Consider the following 6,953-nt stretch of genomic DNA (forward strand, 5'->3'; position numbering starts at 1 on the left):
ATATATATTGTTTAGATCTTTTGAAACCACGGTTATCTTTCTTTGTATGTACTAACAATTTAAATTTTTGGTTTAGTTATCATTGTTCATTTGGCCCAGAGGACAAAAGAGGAAATCTTTCAGCTAAACGAAGGACCTCATTTGTGCAGAAAAGGGGTTGCCAATGCCACTTTATTGTGAAAGTTATGCATGAAATTCCTGATAGAGCAATATTAACTTTCAATATGTATGAACATGAAGATGGGGAAGGTTGGGCTTGTCATGGTCAATGTGACACTTCAGGTGAGACCAGGGCCTTGCTTAGGCCAAAGCTTTCAAGGGACATTGTTGCATATGTAGAGAGTTGTTTCTTTTTGGGAGTGCCTATTGATGTAGTGTATAGAACACAGATTAAGAGACATGTTGACATCAATGTGGCAGTTCGAGATAGAGATTTCTTCTTATGCAGGAAAGATATTGTAAACATTTATAATAGGTTAGCGAAGGGAAATTATCAACTTCACAAAAAGGATGAAATGAGTGTAAACCTTTGGTATCAAAAGCATCGGGAAGATTTTTTCTTTTACCAAAAGCCCAATGGTGTGGAGGTCCCTTTTATAATAGGGATTCAAACAAAGTGGATGTTGGAGACAATGGTCAAGCTATCGCACAATATCTTAATAACCATGGATTCAACATTTAACACAAACAAATATGGGGTAAGTCAGATGCCAATGATTTATTGAATATATTTATTTAAGTTGTATCCATTCAAAATGATTAATAACTTGTATTTGAATTTATGTAATGTTGAAAATGACAGTATCAGTTGTATACACTCGTGGCATTTGATGAACAACAAAGCAGGGTGCCTGTTGCATGGGTCGTGGCATCACGAAACACATTAGATGATATTGCAATATGGCTGGAGTAGCTCATGCGCAAGTGTTTCCAAACCCGTCCTGATTGGGAAGTCAATGCTATCATGGTTGATGATGCACTGGCTAAAATCAGTGCCTTGAGGTAACTTTAACGTTGTCATGATATAACCAAACTTGCATTTTTTCTAAAAATACCACACTAAAATGCATTGAATATGGAAGGAGGATCACAGGTTGTGAAGTGATCTTATGCGTTTGGCATGTACGGAGGGATTGGTTGAAAAATGTCAATCGGTTGGCCACTAGTTCCATAAAAGCCAAAGAGATGTTCAATGAGTTAGGTTTCATCATGAAACATACTCTCAATTATGAAGTGGAAGATGCAATCAATCAATTTTTTATCAAGTTTGCAGATGAAGAGAAGTTCTTAGACTATTTCAACAAAAATTGGGTCAATGGAGATAAGATTCGTAAGTAAACATTTTTTTTCATATTATATGCATTTTTTTCTTTTATAAAGGTGATATAGTGAGACTGACATCGTTCTATTTGCAATTAGGTATGTGGGTGAAAGGTTGCCGGGAGTTTCCTCATGCAAATCAGGAGACCAATAATGTTGTTGAGTCATACCATTGTTACCTAAAAACAACATTTCTATCTGACAGAAGGAAAAAATGTGCCCGAAGGATGGATTGGTTATTGCATATGCTACTAACAACAGTTGAACCTTGTTATCGGTTCAAGGAAATCTTAAAAGAAGAAGGATTTCTAAACAACTACAAGAGAGAAAAGCAACTAGAATCATCAGTGGAACGAGCAAGAAAAATTATGGATACTGATTGTTGTCCTCATGAGAACATAAACAGTGCTTATTGGGTGAGAAGTTAGACAGATCGAGGTAAAAAATACCTTGTCACCTGGTATCGTAAGGGTTTTATAACGTGTGAATGTCCATGGTCTATCCATGGAAACATTTGCAAGCATGCCATAAAGGTTAATTGGTTGTATTTCCAATCGGATAATTCAAATCCATTGCTTCATCAACATGCTGAGGATAACATATGCAATGACCCACCTGAGATCAATATAGAGCCTCAAAGCCATGATGAAGATGTCGATGCTACTCTTATGGCCACAAATGTTGTTGACGCAGATGCCGAGGCACTTCATTTGGCAAGGGAGGAGTTGTTTAGTTATACACATCTCATTTTAGATAATCCTCCTACTATTTTGGCGAAGACAATCCAGTTGACTGATATGCTTAAAAAAATGTTGGATGAAGCCAATAATTTGCACATTACTGATTTTGACTTCACACCTGGATTGGAATCTCTTGATCCATCTTTGAAGAGGAAGAAGAGTTTCCTTAGCCCCACAAAGAAAAGAAGAAGCAACAGAAAAAACAATGGTTTGGAAATTGATTTAAATGTTGATCCATCAGAATATGAACCATTTGAGTTTCGGTACCGCAATAACCGAGGACGTCATCGATCAAATAATGCTGTCTCTATGGTTCCAGGTTAGTTTCATGTGTTGAATAGAGTTATGATTTTAGATTTAAGTATTTAATCATCACTATTCTTTAACATGTGGTATGTTTATTTTTACAGCAATGCAACAATCCCCAACCATGGCGATAACCCAAGACCAAAGGGAGATGCAAGACCATCCAACCTTACTTGCCATGCCAGGTACATTTGACACTCTTTCATTGTGTGTGCACATATACCTTGATGCTCTAGAAAATTTCTTCGCGATAAAGTTTGATATTTTTCTAGGTAACTATAGAATAAGTGGAGAAGCATCATCTTCTACCATGATTGATCATTTAGAGAAGGACTTCAACTCTAGTCGGAATCAATGAGGTATGCACAAAGAATAGATAAGCTAGGTTATTATGGTGTCATCAGGTGGCCCTTTATCATATGATAAGTATATTTATGTTTTCCAATTGTTATGTTGTTATAAAAATACCTTTTTCATAATCTATTCATGGACATAATCTGTTCTCTTAAAGTTCATGAAACTTTGTGTTTTGACATGGAATGTTGGGTTGTTTCAGAAGGCTATAGGTACATTGAGAACATGGGTGCCTGCAAAATTTGAGGAAAGTTTGAGCCTTCATCAGTGCAATATTAAAAATATGGGTGCCTGATGAGCATCGAGGAATGTTTGAGCCCTCATCAATGAAAAAATAAAAGTTCAATTATATGCCACTACTCTCCTGAAGTTTCATGAAATTTTGAACTTTGACATGGAATGTCGAGTTAATTCACATGACTCTGTAATTGTTCGACAAATTGAATTGTTGGTTCTTTTTATTGTAATGTTTCTGTATTCTCTCACGTAATTGGTCTAATACTGCAGACTAAGCTGTAACAATGTTGTATACACACCACAATTTGTGAATGAATTAGTATTTTGGACATCAATATAAATTGTTCTTCAAATATATTCTCAAATGTTAGATCTGTTATATGATCAAAACAAATCTAATTTTATTTACGGTGTTCATATTTAAGAAAGAAGCTCTTGGGTTCATAGCATCTTGATGTGCAGTTTTCTGAACCTGTTGCTTTTGAACCAAGTCAACCTAAAACGTGCATTCTTATTTATTCTAATGCTTCAATTATGAACTCTGTTACCAACTACACTACCAAATTTTCCATGAGTTTTAAAAACATGAAGCAAACAAGACACAAATCAAACCCCTTGTTTGAAATTTTGAAGCCTGATTTGGTACTTTTGAAGAAGATTACAAACTTGCCCATGCCCAGGTCTGATACCACTTGAAATCTTGGTATTGCATATTCAAGTGTCAATGTTTGATAATTGGGTGCTTGTTAGAATTTATTATCTTAACATCGTGGATCTGCATATCATATCTTTGTTTAGATGGACATAATGAATCACTTCTACAGGCTACAGTTTCTTTTTTCTCCTTGTAAACAAATAAACCCTTACATCCATACCAACCAATACATTATGCATCTTGTCCTTACTCTATAACCTTCAATGCTTACATAAATACAAGTTTGTAGTTTTATAAAGTACACAAATAAAAAATATGTCCATACCAACCAACACATTTGTCTCCTTTACATAAGAAATCATGGTGCTGTCCATGCTTTTGATGCATTCCTCCTGTCATTTGTGCTGTAGATGATCCATCCTCTTGTCAATTAATGACTTGAACCACTAACTTGACACTGCTTCATTGTGCACTATGACATTTTTATCTAACTTCTTCGAAAAATGAGGAACTGATGTATACAAGCACTGTATATGCAAGCACTATATATGCAGAGTATACAAGCACTGTATACAAGCACTGTATATGCAGAGTTTAGGGCATTAGTGGCTTTATAACTTATGCTACAAACAAATGACAAAAAACAATTTTAGGGAAGAAAAATTTGGCTGTAAGTTCTAATAATCAAAAGCAAATAGTTTCTATTCTATGAAGCCTGATTTGGTACTTTTGAAGAAGATTACAAACTTGCCCATGCCCAAGTTTGATACCACTTGAAAGCTTGGTATTGCATATTCAAGTGTCAATGTTTGATAATTGGGTGCTTGTGTGAATTTATTATCTTAACATCATGGATCTGCATATCATATCTTTGCTTAGATGGACATAATGAATCACTTCTAGAGGCTATAGTTTCTTTTTTCTCCTTGTAAACAAATAAACCCTTACATCCATAACAACCAATACATTATGCATCATGTCCTTACTCTATAACCTTCAATGATTACATAAATACAAGTTTGTAGTTTTATAAAGTACACAAATAAAAAATATGTCCATACCAACCAACACATTTGTCTCCTTTACATAAGAAATCATGGTGTTGTCCATGCTTTTGATGCATTCCTCCTGTCATTTGTTCTGTAGATGATCCATCCTCTTGTCAATTAATGACTTGAACCACTAACTTGACACTGCTTCATTGTGCACTATGACATTTTTATCTAACTTCTTCGGAAAATGAGGAACTGATGTATACAAGCACTATATAGGTAGAGTTTAGGGCATTAGTGGCTTTATAACTTATGCTACAAACAAATGGTAAAAAACAATTTTAGGGAAGAAAAATTTGGCTCTAAGTTCTAATAATCAAAAGAAAATAGTTTCTATTCTATGAAGCCTGATTTGGTACTTTTGAAGAAGATTACAAACTTGCCCATGCCCAGGTCTGATACCACTTGAAAGCTTGGTATTGCATATTCAAGTGTCAATGTTTGATAATTGGGTGCTTGTGTGAATTTATTATCTTAACATCATGGATCTGCATATCATATCTTTTTTTAGATGGACATAATGAATCACTTCTACAGGCTACAGTTTCTTTTTTCTCCTTGTAAACAAATAAACCCTTACATCCATACCAACCAATACATTATGCATCCTGTCCTTAGTCTATAACCTTCAATTCTTACATAAATACAAGTTTGTAGTTTTATAAAGTACACAAATAAAAAATATGTCCATACCAACCAACACATTTGTCTCCTTTACATAAGAAATCATGGTGTTGTCCATGCTTTTGATGCATTCCTCCTGTCATTTGTGTTGTAGATGATCCATCCTCTTGTCAATTAATGACTTGAACCACTAACTTGACACTGCTTCATTGTGCACTATGACATTTTTATCTAACTTCTTCGGAAAATGAGGAACTGATGTATACAAGCACTATATATGCAAGCACTGTATATGCAGAGTATACTCTGCACTGTATATGAAGAGTATACAAGCACTGTATATGTCTCAGATTTTATGGAGAAGAATCAGCAACTGTGGAGTATATATTAGATTTCAAGGCATTGGGTCAGCAATCAACTGTGGATCTAATTCAGATTTGAAGCATTCCATTCCATCATTTCCAGATTTTCTGTAACATGCCAGAGATTGTTTTATTTTTAGTTTATTGTTAGGATTTCATTCCTTAAAGCTAGCAGTTTTATTTCTTTGTAAAGTTGATCATTTTCAATGTAATAGGGGTTGGCTTTCGGGCCAAAGGGAGTAGTCTACCAAAAATCAAAGAAAAGGGTGTTGATTGCTTTGCTAAACAAAATCTAACCCATGTGGCATGCTTACAATAAATCCTCACTTAATTATATTATATGACTTGTCAAGATCAAATTCAAGGAAGTGGGCCTTCTTACTCATCTCCCTGGCCAATTTGATGCTCTACAAGGTGATAATATTCTTTCTTATGATTTTGGAAGCTTGCGACTCGAAACATTTTCTTAAAATGTTTGTAATAAGCTTGTGGGAGACATTGAGGAGGGTTATAGGCCTCCAGCCTCAAATTTCTTGGCATAGTAACATACTACAATGTTGACATCATCATAGTTTTATATCATCTCATGACACAAATGATTGGGAAATATAGAAAATATATTTTGTTAAATATTGATTGAAGCTCATATCAAGGTTATAGTGTCTAAGTCACCTTTATGAAATTGTTGAAGTGATTTGCCTCTCCATCAACAAACTCTGGTTGATCAAAGACATGTTCACATATTTTAGAAACCTAAATGTGAGAACTATATTGAGATTAAATGAAGATGTTCAATTCTGTGTACAGTTTCACCCATTGCTTATATACTTGTTTTAGTCCCTTTTAGCATTCAGTGAGTGAATTAGTGATCTAAGGTACCTTTTCTTTTCTTTTCTTTTCTACTTTGCCTTCTGGACCAGCATTGATCTCTTTTATATTTGCCTATGAATGGCTTGACATTCGTAATTCAACTATATGAATGAGTTATAGCTCATATTTAGCATGGCTCTTATTGATTTTGTCTGTATATCATTTAGTTGTGGCACGGTAATAGAATACGGTTATTTTCTTTTCTAAAGCATTAAACAAAGAGAGTGATTTGGTCACAAAATGAGAAATTTTGAATAATAATTCTATCGGTGCATCCATTTTCTATGGCTTCATTTCAAGCTTAAAAAGTGTATGTTGTAAATTTGTAACTTCCTTTTGTATCTATACACTACATCTCTGGAAGGGCAGGAATGGAAGTGAACAGATTCTTGAAATCTGCAAATGAATCTTCAGAGGAACAAACAATGTTGTC

Source organism: Pinus tabuliformis, chromosome X, assembly GCF_031772625.1.
Source record: "Pinus tabuliformis cultivar Carrire ecotype Pingquan chromosome X, CPIR1, whole genome shotgun sequence".
Taxonomy (NCBI): Eukaryota; Viridiplantae; Streptophyta; class Pinopsida; order Pinales; family Pinaceae; genus Pinus; species Pinus tabuliformis.